This window comes from Sminthopsis crassicaudata, chromosome 2 (genome assembly GCF_048593235.1).
Source record: "Sminthopsis crassicaudata isolate SCR6 chromosome 2, ASM4859323v1, whole genome shotgun sequence".
In the NCBI taxonomy this organism is placed as follows: domain Eukaryota; kingdom Metazoa; phylum Chordata; class Mammalia; order Dasyuromorphia; family Dasyuridae; genus Sminthopsis; species Sminthopsis crassicaudata.
In genome coordinates this window covers 529,463,129-529,476,787 of record NC_133618.1, presented here as the reverse complement: position 1 = coordinate 529,476,787, position 13,659 = coordinate 529,463,129, and the positions used below count along the sequence as shown (strand labels likewise).

Here is a 13,659-nt window from a genome sequence, read left to right as displayed (position 1 = left end):
GCTCAAGTGATGTCCCTTATATTTCTATAGTTAAGATTTATGTAAATAAAACTTAAAGACTTATTTGCAAAATATTTTACATAAAGTTACTATCCCTTCCACAATTACAACTTCCTCCATCACAATTTCAACATATTGCAGGTCAGGATAAGAAATTAAATGGCAATTTAGGGGGAAGGGAAAATGGAGAGTTTTGTGGAAGCCAAGACAATAGTCAAAAGCTAGCAGATGACAGAAAAAAATTAGGAAACTCAGAAATGCATAAAACAAATGTATAGTATTATGTAATAGAAAACATTTTATATTTTATATCACAATAATTCAGATTTCTCTGGTACAAAGGGAGGGCCAAAAAATATTGCATAGATTTTCCAAATCATGGAAGTAATTCTTCCCTAACATCTGGGATGTGGAAGGGATAAATGTATTATCTCATTTGATCCTCACAGTAATCCAGTAAGGTGGGTGCTGCTGTGGTCATTTTTCAGAGTAGAAAAGTAGGACTGTCCTTCTGGCTTTTGAAGATGTTCTCTTCCACAACTCAGCTCTGATGCCACCTTTTCCATGAAATCTTTCCTGATCACCCAGTTAATGGAACAATCTGTCCATTCTCCAATTTCTTATAAAATTTAATTGGACCATCTATGTGATTATCATATTACAACTCTTATGATAATTATTTTGTGGTTGTATTTATTACCATCATAGAAGCCTGTAAGAAATTTTAGTCTTGAATTTCATTAACTTGTCAGTGTTTTAAATGAAAGGTCAACTCTAGTTATTGTTTTTCCAGAATCATAATTCTTAGTGATGTTGCAAAATCATCTTCAATTCTTCAAGAGGTTCATGATTTCATTCATGAAAATAATAGTACCACTCCTACAGACTATTCTGACTTCAGGAGCACATATGACCAAAAAGATATTTAATATTATTTAGTTGGTTCTCAAGAAATAAAAATATAGCCTATTCTTATGACCAAACTTAATAGTTTTCCAACTTGGTAAAAGCTGGTACGGCTACATTGAACAAATATTAATGGGCTACTATATACAAGGAATTGAGTTAGGTGATGAGGATACAAAGACAGAGATGAAACAGTTAAGGAACTCGCATTCTCCTGAAAGATGTAATATGTACAAAAAAAAAAAAACAAATACAAGGCAATCTGAGGAAGAAGAAACCACTAATAATGGGGGTTGGGGCAGGGGAGGAGTGAAGCACAGGAAAGTAAGAAGATGTTAATATAGGAAGAATGCCAGAACTGAGCCTTGAAAAAAGTGAAGGATCCTATGAGGTTACCATGAGCAAGTCTTGCATTCAAAGAATGAGGAATAAGCTATGCAAACACACACAAGTGAGAAATAGAACACCCACTTTGGAGAACAACTATTTTAGCTGAAATACAAAATTTGTTGAGAGGAACAATGTTAAATTAGTCTAGAAAAATAAGTTACAGTACATACTTAATAAATACATGATCATTGACAAAAAAAGTCATATAATCTGGTTTCCACATCTGTAAAATGGGAATAATAATGTTACTCCAAACCTCACATGCTGGTTATGGGGAAAATGTTTCTGTAAATGTACTATGTTCTATGTCCATGTGATTTGTTATTACTGTTCTTTTAAAATAGCTTTTTATGAACTCAGTGGTTAGATAGGAAGTCTGCCCTACTAACTTAGTTCACTTTGGTCTCTTGCCTGTTGCCACAGCATTTTGTTTCTTAAAGAGCTTAAATCAGTATGGCTATTTTAAATCCACATGATGCTTCTTGGTCTTTGGATGGCAGCTAAATTTCCTTATAATGCTTCAAAGTGCTCTTCAGGAATTAGACTAGTTCAGAATTAAAGAGAGCCAGAAAAAATGTGAATAATCTGTTTACTCAGTTGTTTGTATGTGACACCTTCCAGAAAGGTTATGTTTCTGTACATAAAAGGTAAAAGAGACTTTTTGGCATTTTACCACAGCTGTAGCAGCAATGAGCTACTAAAAGGATTTTGAGAAAAGGAAGGTATAGTCAGTCCTACCTGTTCCTTAGGAAGAGTTATTGAGAACTTCCATGTCAACATATAGCCAACAAAAGTAAGATTTTTACTGCAGGGTTTAACTCAAATTGAGACTATTCCTTATGATAGGACTATAAACAGCACATTCATTAATAAAATCTGCTGAAAGCTATTCTCTAATTTCAGAGAGTAACCCAAGTTAAAATCCTAACACATCACACTCCATGTCTACACCTTCACTCAAGAGATAGCGCCCAACTGGTGCCTTACATAATTATGCGGTAAAAGCTGATAATTTGCCAGGGTGTCACATCGACATCTGGCCAATAAACACTGTGTTTCCTATTGGAAAAGATGGTTAAAATACAGTAATTGCTTTACTTAGCAAGATCAGCAAATGTGCTAATGAATGCGGACAAAAACAACTCTGTGGGAAGAACCGTTAACATGCGCCAGACAGAAACATACCCTTTCTGGAGGGTGTTACATACTAACAACTGAGTAAACAGATTATTCGCATTTTTCTGGCTCCCTCTTCATTTAGCACTGTGAAGCATTATATAGATACTCACCAGCCATCTCAAAGACCAAGAAGCATCATGTGGATTTAAAATAACCGTACTGATTTAAGCCCTTTAAGAAACAATGCTATGGCAACAGGCAAGAGACCAAAGTGAACTAAGTTAATGGGGCAAACTTCCTATCTAATCAATAATTTCATTAAAAGTTATTTTAAAAAACAGCAATAATAAATCACGTGGACATAGAACAACCATAAGAAGTCAGGAGTACAAAGTATTATTATTCCCATTTGACAGATGGGAAACGAGATTATGTAACTTTTTTTGTCAATGATCATGCAATTCCAAGTCCCTTAGCTCAGGCCAAGCCCCCAAACTCAATTATTCACTACAAGGATCCACAGACACCACAAGGGCAGGAATCTCCAAAGCCAACTAGATCTAAGACTCAGTCTAATTTCACTTCAGTCTAACAGCAAGTAAGGAAAAATGAGCTGCAAACCAGAAAATAATTTCTCCCCCAGATTGGATACTGTAGCAATCTCTTTCAGAGGCAAAGATTTGATAAGGCAACTGAAACCTGATTAAACCTAAAAAGATTCTTTTCTTGCTTTTTTTTGAAAGGGGTGTAGTGGAAGTGGAGAAAGGAGATTGGGTTGTTGCACTATTGTCAAGACACCTATAAAGGGCTTCATCAGGACATAATCACACACACACACACACACACACACACACACACACACACACACACACACACACACACACTCTCTCTCTCTCTCTCTCTCTCTCTCTCTCTCCTCTCTCTCTTTCTCTCTCCTTTCTCTCTCTCTCTCTCTCTCTCTCTGTCTCTCTCTCTCCTCTCTCTCCTCTCTCTCTCTCTCTGTCTCTCTCTGTCTCTCTCTGTGTCTCTCTCTGTCTGTCTGTCTGTCTCTCTCTCTCTCTTTCTTTCTCTCTCTGTCTCTCTCTCTTTCTCTCTGTCTCTCTGTCTCTCTCTGTCTGTCACTCTCTCTCTCTCTGATCCTATGTTTTCTATGCATTTTAAAGCATAATAATGCTGAGAATAGGTACATGACAAAAAGATTAAGAATTCCTGATTTCATTCAATTGCCTGTGACAGATGAAAAAACTATAGTTCAGAATGTTTAACCTATTTGTCCGACAGCACAAGAGCAGTAATTGTCAAAGCTTTAAAAATAAACAAATAATAATTTTTTAACAAGCTTAACTAAAGGGAAAGTCATTTCAAAAATAAAATAAATGTCAAAACCAGGATTTGAATCCAAGTCTCTTGACCCTCTGGTTCAGTATTCTGTCCATCAAACTTGGCTAAATTAATAGCAGCTTTTGAATATACAAGAACTTACAGGTAAAGCTAACTGAAATCACTGAAGTACTAAAGTTTTCTAAAAAATTTCTAGAGTGTTCTTCCTTTAAGTACAGTAATTTAGAATTATACAATATAAACAATCAACCCAACAAAATTTGAAGTTTGAACATAAAAACCAAAAAGGTTAGTCTACAATGTAATGAGTGAGGGTCTTAGAAGAAATAGTTATTGACAAGGCAACAGCCATTTTCTTCCAATAAATATAACTCACAAATGCGTCCATCTTCCATTCACATGTGCCTCTCCCATGCCATTTCAGTCTCTTTGACTCTCTAAAGCCTTTAATGAACCATAATATGAAATTAAAATATTTACACCATTAATTATCAAATCTAGTTTTACATTTGACCTAAATTCTTAAAGATGATGAATTGAACATTTTTTTAATTTTTCTCTAAAAAAGAAATAACTGGATTTAGTTGGAAAATGTTTAAAAATAAGATCTTCCTAAATTGTTTCTAGATCCTAAAATAATTTCTAAAATCTGTAGAGCAGGTGAAAACCTATTAGATTACGTACTAACAGATCACAATAATTATTTTATGCAAAAGTCTAAAACTAGTAGACCATATATATACTCTTATATGTAAAAACAGGTTACATTTCTAGCCCCTGGAATGAATTACTACAGGAGAAAAAAATTAAGTGCTTCCTTGCTTATGTACTTTTTCTTCCATTTTTCCCCTTAGAGGATAGTAAATATGTTTCCTGTCCTCCTAATTTGAAGGAATATCTGTTTGACATTGTAGAGGACAAGAAATTCAGAAAACTTCCTTTGGCTCTTGCTAGCTTCTTCCACTCAAATTTTTGTCTGTGTTTCTTAAGCAAAATGTTTGACATAAATAAAAATTGCTCTGTTCCTCAAAATTCTGCAGCTTATCTCTTCATGTTTAACAAATTTTAAAACACTTAAAAGTAAATCCCTTGAATATATCTGTCATATGAATAAAGGATAGAGAATAGACCTGTGATTTATTTGTTATAAGGCAGTCCCAAGTAAGGAATCTCTCTTCTACCAATGTAGAGTGGTGCCTCCTTTGCAATTTATTATAGTCTTAGCAAGTTTGCCTCAAACACTTAAAATTTAAGTAACTTGCCCAGCATCACATATGTCTCAGGGTTAGGACTTGAATGAAAATCTTTCTAGTCAAAGACAGTTCTTCATCCACTGTCACTGTTTCTCACAATCTAAATAAAACATGCTTTATATTTCTACTTATCTCCCACATTCCCCTTTTCTGTTCAACTCACTGTTTAGTATCCCTTCTAAGACCTAAAAGAACCTCCCTTTACCATATCTCTGCTCTGTTTCATTGGAGTAACTCTGTTTCATTGGAGTAACAGCAAGACCCCAGATCCTTAAAGATCTGATTTTCTCAGATCACTCAGAGGAGAGCTGACCTAAAATCAAGGCAGAATGCCTAGGTACTATCAAGATACATCAAAATTTTCTTCCACTTGTGATCTGGTTTCTGAATGTATGCATCCCATGGTAGCATTCCCATTGCTTTTACTTAAAACTTTAATCTAAATTAAAATGCAAATTACCCTGAGAGGCCTAAGACTTTTAGGGTAGTAGTCACACCTTAATAAGAACAATGACTCTCAGAGTTGATGGGGCAATGGGAATTAGACAAAGGATAATTTTGTAGAGTCAAAAGTTGAAGGGAAGGAAAACTAGAAGATTTTCTATAATCATATGAAGCCCAATAAGAAAATTTAAAAGGTAATGGTAATAATTATTATTAGTGACCTATTCTAGGAAGCTGGAAGATCATAGGAACTAGTGTAATTTATGGTCTGCTGGCATTCAAACATTTATTAAATGACTATGTACAAGGCACTGGTTTAGAATTAGAAGGGACATGAGAAGTGAGCTAACCCAACCTTTTAATTTTACAGATGAGGAAAATGCTAAAAGAAACAGAAAGGCTAAAGTACCAAAAGTTACAGTGATCAGAGTTCACTCTGATTCTGAATGCTACCTGGTCTTGACCATATTTGAGACCTGGATTGAGTATTTAAAAGAAAAGTACACTGTAAGGAAAGAAAAGTGGGTGGTGGGAAATTATTGTAATTGTGAGACCGTTTATTAGTATACTAGAGTGTATAAAGTTCATTGATAGTGAGGATTGTGTGTCAGAGGCTGTGGGAAATAAAATGTATGTCTGGGAATCAACTTATCTACAATTATGTCACAGATAGGAAAGGGGAAATGAAGGCTGATAGAGAGTCTGGATCTCTGCAAGGACAAAAGACAGAAGATTTTTTTGTAGGTGTATTTGTGTTCAGAAGAAAACTAATGTCAATGACAAAATTTGACTGAAATATTTATGAGGCAGTGAACTTTTAAAAAGTATTTAATTAAAACAGCATTAACCACCATTACACTCTTCCAAAATAACTCATTAATCTAGTTAACCCTGAGAGTTCTCTAAGAATCCAAAGCCTGCCTCATACAGTGACTTACACAGAGTAGGAGCTCAATAAATATTTGAACAAACAGGCATGAGTGAGGAAATCTTTACTATGCAGTAAAAAGTACATTTCCATAATAATAATAAAAGCTAACATTTACGTGGTTCTCTAAAGTTTGTACTTTTCACATATAATTTCATTTGATCAATATGGCTCTATTTCAGAGCAAGAAGGCCCAGAAAGAATTGATTATTTTAAACAAGAACAGCAACTCATACAAAACAACCACAGACTCCCATTCCCTTTAATTTGTCTAAATCTGAGGCCCCTGACATACTACAATCAATTCTGAGGACTGCCTTTCAAGATCAGTTCCCCATTCTCCAAATTTCAACCATGTTCATCGCTAAAAGAGAAGTACATAATGTTAGAATTGGAAGAGAAAGGCACACACACTTTTATTTGATCACATTGTAAATGATATCTGGCATCAACACTACCATACAAGGCAGTCTCAAAGGAGGAAACTTTTGCAAGGTGCTTTTGTTGGCTTCTAAACCGCAGGAGAAGCTCAGATATCCTGTCACTGCTCCCAGCCTTGCTTTATCTTCAACCTTTGTTTTCACAGTAGGAAAAATCTCTGGGAATACTTTTTCTCCCATCCCTTCACTGGACTCAATCCTATCTTTCCATTCAAGACCCAGTTCATATCTCACCTCCTCCTTCAAGAAGCCCTATCCAGTTCTGCCAGTCCACATCACTCTCCCCTTTCTACATCAGAAATCTCTGCTGAGATAATTATGTATGCATATGTTGGATTTAATAGATATTTTACCATGTTTAACATATATATTGAATTACTTGCTATCTAGGGAAGGGAGTGGGGAGAAGGGGGGGGGGGGAATTGGAACACAAGGTTTGCAAGGATCAATGCTGAAAAATTATCCTTGCATATCTTTTGAAAATTAAATTACCCCCAATCAATATCACACATGTTTACTATTTAATTGTTCTTTAATAATAACAGCTAACATTTACTTAGGATTTTAAGGTCTACAAAGTGCTTTAAAGCTTTTATCTCATTTGATCCTCATAAAACTCTGGGAAATAGGTGCTATTATTAGCCCCATTTTAGGGATGAGGAATCTGAAGCTGAGAAGCCCAGGAATGATACAACTGAGTAGATGAGACAGGATTTAAACTTGGGCCTTCTGGACTAAAAGCCCAATATACTCCTTCTATTGTGTCACTTAGCTGTCCCTAGCTTAGCCCCTGAGTGTCAAATTTGGGGTGATTATCTCTACCCAGTTAGAGGAAGGAGAATGAATTTAGAAATTTTGCATCCCAAAGGGTTGCCTAACACACTGCAAATCACACAACAGGTTCTCAACAAACACTTTTACTAAGAGAAATCTATCACTATTTCTGCCTTGTAACTATGCCATGTTAGAGAGAAAAAAGATCTGTCTCTGAGCCATATTTGGAGTCCAGAAAGTGAAAAATATCATGTCTACATTTCCCATCTGCGTGGTCTGACTCTGGTTAAAATGACAAAAAGGGGCCGGAAAAAGAAAAGACTTTCTGAAAGGGAACAGAAATGAATCTTTGGCTTTTGACACACCCTAGCTTGGAATTTCACTAATGTCCAGGCTCTAATTCCCTGGACTATACTTAAAAAATAAAATAAAATAAAGGGAGACAAGATTTTTTTTAAAAGAATGATTTCAGAGTTAAACCTTCCATTTTGGAAAATGTCTCTTAACTTCTTTAACTTTTTCAGCAAAAACTTTCCCTGATGACCCCAAGTATAAATGATCTCTTCTTAAATCATTTATCCTACTTTGATTATTCCTCAATCTTTGGAATTCTACTGTGACATATAGTTTTGTTTTCTCCTCAAAAACAGTGAACTCTTTGGAGACAGATACTGTATCTCATTTTAATTTTCTTAGTAAAAATATGTTGAACTGAAATGAACCAGAAGCCTAAGAAAAAAAAAAAAAAACAACAACAAAAAATCTCTAGACTTTGAAGATAGAGAAGGGAATAAGTATTGTATAGTGTCTACTATATGCCAGGAAGCTTTAGAAACATTATTTTAATTCTCACAACAACCCTATAAGACAGTTGTTCTTATAATCCCCATTTTACCATCAATGAAAATGAGGTAGATAGAGATTTAAGTGAATTACCCAGAATCACACAGCTAATAAATGTCTAAAGTTGGATTTGAATGCTGATCTTCCTGACTCCAAACATTCTATGTACTAAAGCATCAAGCTGTGTCAGAAATGGCATCATATAAAACCAACCTAAAGAAGTAGAAGGCAAGAGGGGAAAAAGTCCAATTATACACAAAATTATAAAAAATTATGTTACAAAAATTTCAAACTCACATTTGCATAAATGTTAACTGACTGAGATTCAGTGACTAGGTTATGATTGATAAAGGGGATTCCCTGGCAAGCTTACAAAGAAGTTTATTAAAAGATTATGTTTTTGTAACTTTTTTTAAAGTAGAAAACATGGAATCACATTTTTTTCTTTTTAAGTAATATTAAATATATTTCAAACTTATTTACTTATTTTTAGTAAGTATTCAATAAATACTTGTAAAATGAATGAAGACTAAATATATTGGACAAAGTCCTGGACTTGGTTTCAAGGAGACCTGGATTCAAATACTAATCCTGAAGCTAACTGTGTGGCAAGTTACAATTTCTCTGGTCCTAAATTCCTCACTTCTAAATTGAGCATCAATGGTATTAACACTACCTATCCTATAAGGCTATTAAAGTGTTCAAATGAAGTAATACATGTGACATGTTTTGTAAACAGTTAAATATTATATAAATGTTAGTTATTATTATCAATAAGAATGTTATTAATATTATGAGAGAGTTTGGGCTTGTGATTTCATCACTGTCCAAGAAACACTGGTTTTGAGGATATCCCCATTCTTCCTATCAAAGAAGGAAAGCTAGGAACCATCCATAGCTCTTTTCCCTTTTTACACGTTCCAATTCCAGTCCCCTATTATCTAATCAGCAAGCCAATGTTATCAATTCCACCTTTAAAATATCTCTCCCAATTGCCCACGTTTAACCAATATTGTATTGTTTATTGTCTTGGGGGCAGGGAGAAGAGAGGGAGAAAAAATTAAAACACAAAATTTAACAAAGGTGAATGGTGAAAACTATCTTTGTATATATTTGGAAAAATAAAATATTACTAAAATAAAAAAAGAAAATTTCTCTCCCAATCCAAGGAATTCTCTCCATGGACAATCACCCTAATTCAGACTCTTATCACCTATACTTCTGATAGTGTCACTCACTTACTACAAAAGATTCAATAGTCCTTTATTGTCTTTATGGTTAAACAAACTCTTCTGGTATTTAAAAGTTCCAAACAACCTGGCTCCAGTCTATCTTTCCAGGCCTAATTACATATTTCTCATCCTTTACATACTCTACTCCAAACAATACAAGGCATACCATCTTCAAGCCTGCAATGCTCTTTCCTTGGCTCTACTCAAACATTTCCAGACTCCTCCAGCTGTTATTGCTCATTTTCCTCTAAAAAAAAAAAAAATTACTTCGTACATACTTACTGTATGTATATTGTCCCATGTACAAAAGCTCATAGAATATAAGCTTCTTAGGAGCAAAGAAGAATATTTTCCATTTCTGTATATCCCCATCACCAAGCTTACTGCTGGTAAGTACCAAAATGTTTCATAAATAGTAGTTTGATTGAATGAAAAAAAGTTTATCTACTAGACAAATTCCTATTGCTGAACACTTTCCTCCAGTGGCAGACTGACAACTCTCTAAAACAGTCATTCAAGAGATACATGGAATACTGAAAGAGTCATTGACTTGCCCCGAGTCACCCTGGCAAAATATCAGGCTAAGACTTGAGCCCCAGATCTTCCTAATGTCACAGTTAGCCCTCTCTAGCTAGTATTCCACACTGCTGTATATCATTATTATTATTAGAATATTTTAAAGTACTTTTCTCAACATATTATAATTCTAGTTATGAAACAAAATCAAATAATAAGAAAATTTTCTTTGTTACTTGGGTGACAATTTTTCCATTTATCCTGAAATATTCATGTTTAAAAAAAAATAAGGAAATGAAGATTGATGACAATGGTCTCTATTTATTGTCTCTAATTTTATAATATAAGGCTTTCCTTCCAGGACCATGTAGGAAGACTTTTATACTAATGGGATCTTATACTTAAGATACATATTAAAATGTATGAGAAGGCCATAATCTCTATATTAATAAAGAATTGATAGTGAATTGCAAAGCACTAAACTGTTCATCCCTTTTGACTTAGTCATCTCAAAACCAGGCAACCCAAGAAGGTCAACAGCAGAAAAAAGAAAGATACCACATACTATAAAATATTCATAGTAGCACTTTTTTTTAATTAAATTTTTTTCAATTATCAATCATTTTTTTCCTCTTAACACCACCCTCCCCCAATTGAGAGGGGAAAAAAACCACTTGTAAAAGTAGGCAAGCAAAATATAACTTCCATATTGTCCATGTCTAAAAATGTGTTTTATTCTGCATATTTAAATCATCATCTGTCTCTCAGGAAGTAGATAATATTCTTCATCACTAGTCCTCTGTATTCATGAATGATTATTGCATTGATCAAAGATCTTAATCTTTCAAAAATGATTATTTTTTCCAAAATGGTTGTTACTGTAAAAAATTATTCTCCTGATTCTACTCATTTCACTCATTTCATCAGTATATAGGAGTACTCTTATAATTTTATGAAATTATTCCTTTCATCTTGGCTTCTCCCACCCACCCACCCATTTCTTTGACACTACAAAAAGAGCTGCCTACTTCAAGGTAGCAAAATACAAAAACAAAATAAAACTATTAAAAAAACAAATAAAAACTAGGGAATGGATGAACAAACTGAGGCAGCTGAGGGATTTGGAGTTCACAGGATCAAAGGATTGTTATATTTTCATAGTCATCTAATCTAACCATAGCCAAAAGATTCCTTGCTATATTTCTGACCATCCATCATGATGTTGGATTCCAACTGTTCTCTCCCTTTACAACCTTTATTTTGCAGACATAAAAATTAAGTTTTTTGTTTCCACTCTACCCTGAAACATCTGTTTGGGGAAAAAAGGAAAAAAAAAATCTGAATGAAGTCAACCATCTTTATGCTAAGGGACCGAAGATAAAACAATTTCTTCTTTTAGTAAAAAAAAAAAAAAAAAAAAAAAAAAAAAAAAATGGTGGGACCACTGATACAGAATAAGATGTCTACAATCAGTCTACTAACATTTATTAAATGCATACTATGAGCCACTTAGAAGCATGATCAATATATTGTTGTTGTTTTTTTTTTTATCAACAATATTTCTTAGTACAAGAAGGTTCAGTATTGGAGAAGGGATGTATCCGAAATTGGCGGTATTTTTTTTTTAAATAAAAGACATCAATAAAACTTTTTTTTTAAATAAAGAATCATTCTTTATCATTTTTTACACCAACCTCACCCACCAGGTAGGTAGGTGTGTCTTATCAATCCATAGCTAGTACTTTAAAAGTTTGTTTTAATCTACAGACTGCAGGCTTCCTCTCTATTGCTCTGCTATTACTCCAGAAAGGTCAAAGTACCAATAATAAAACACTAGAACTAAGGAATTCTCAGACTGCAGCAGGTTAAATTCAATTCAACAAGCATATACTCAGCACCTCCTGTTGTGGTAAATCATGGGGAAGCTCTCAAGCAGCATCCTTCCTAGGGAGCCAAAAGACATATAACATTTACAATTCAAACTGAGTTGAGCTTAGGAGTAAACTCAAGAATTCTGAAGAAAGAGGAGAGTGTTTTATTATAATCCTGTTGAATTTGATTTTAATAAAATGTGGCCAATTGTTTCTAATTACTTGCCATGCTGCTACAATTATACCTTATGTCAAATAAGCACATCTCTGTAGGTGCCCATAAAATCTGTGTGAAATACTGAATATAGATAGATAAATAGGTAGGTAGATAAAAAGATAAATAGATAACTAGATAGACAAACACAGACAATCTGATAGATAGCACCAGATTTTTCTCCTTATCCAATACATTCCTATTATAACTGTATTCCAATGTTGAATAAATTCTGTATGACAGCCATTGAGACACAACTTAATTTCATTCCCAAGTATTATAATCTTAATAGCTAATAAATAATTACGATAATATATTAATGACATTGAAGTATTTACATTTTAATGAGAAACCAAATAACTCAAAAGTATCTTTGGAATTTTCTCTCTCTACTGTGACCATTTTTTTAAACAAAGGAACAGATTCCTAAATATTCACATTATCTTTGAAGATATGTTGGGTATCTTGCTACATTCTCTCTAATATGGAGTCTATTGTAGCCTGCCGACATATCTAATATACCTCTAACAGATGCAAGACATCCTGATATATGAAATAGTGAGCAAAAATACAGTTTAAATGAAACTTAGCTTCTTGTTGTACATACATAAGCACTAGCCTAAAGACTGGCATAGGACTGATAAAAATTAAATCATTCATTTATTTCAGGTCTAAAATTAATAGCAACAAGGAGAATAATAGAGATGTGATTTAATATCCCAGCTCTGGAAAAATTCTGATTATGTTTCATAGACCTTAACCAAGGCCAAAAGAGCAGAGGTCCCCATCTTTATGTGGCAAATTATAAATCTGCACCATCAGCCACAAGACAGCAGAACCCTACGACAGGTAATTCTTCCTCTTCTTTCATCTTTACCCCCTCATCCAATTATAATCCTCAATGATGCCAAAGTATTGATTTGGGATCAGAAATAACATGTTATCTCCCTACCCTAAAATTTCCAGGGAAGCCAAAACATTATTGCATCATTACCCAACTTGTGTGACATAAAACTTATTCTGTATGCAAAAGAAAAATGGAGAAGCTATTTTTTGGGCAACTAAGTCTCATAAATTTGTATGGAAAGGCTGGCACTACATAGCCCAGATGGTTATTGTTCAAGTTGATCTACAAACCAAAATAAGAAACAGACTTCCTAGTTATGTCAGAAAGACAAATCAGCAGCATTTGCATCTTTTGGTGTTCAATCACTGAAGCTCTGTCAGGCTGTAAAATATCCTTCAACAAACCTCTCTAGGATGTGGAAGTTTTGTGTATAGACTATCTTTCATTTCTTTATGTGCTAGCAAAATTACCACATAGCCACCCATTTTAGAGAACATTTAAATTAAATAGTGAGGGACAGAAAAGAAAGACAGTCATCTCT

General features: G+C 34.0%; 1 protein-coding gene across 4 annotated transcripts in view; it reads right to left on the bottom strand.

The window, feature by feature from the left end:
- CGNL1 (cingulin like 1) overlaps positions 1 to 13,659 on the bottom strand; it is a 194,198-nt gene that overhangs the window by 133,718 nt on the left and 46,821 nt on the right. The gene's annotated exons all lie outside the window — the stretch shown is intronic.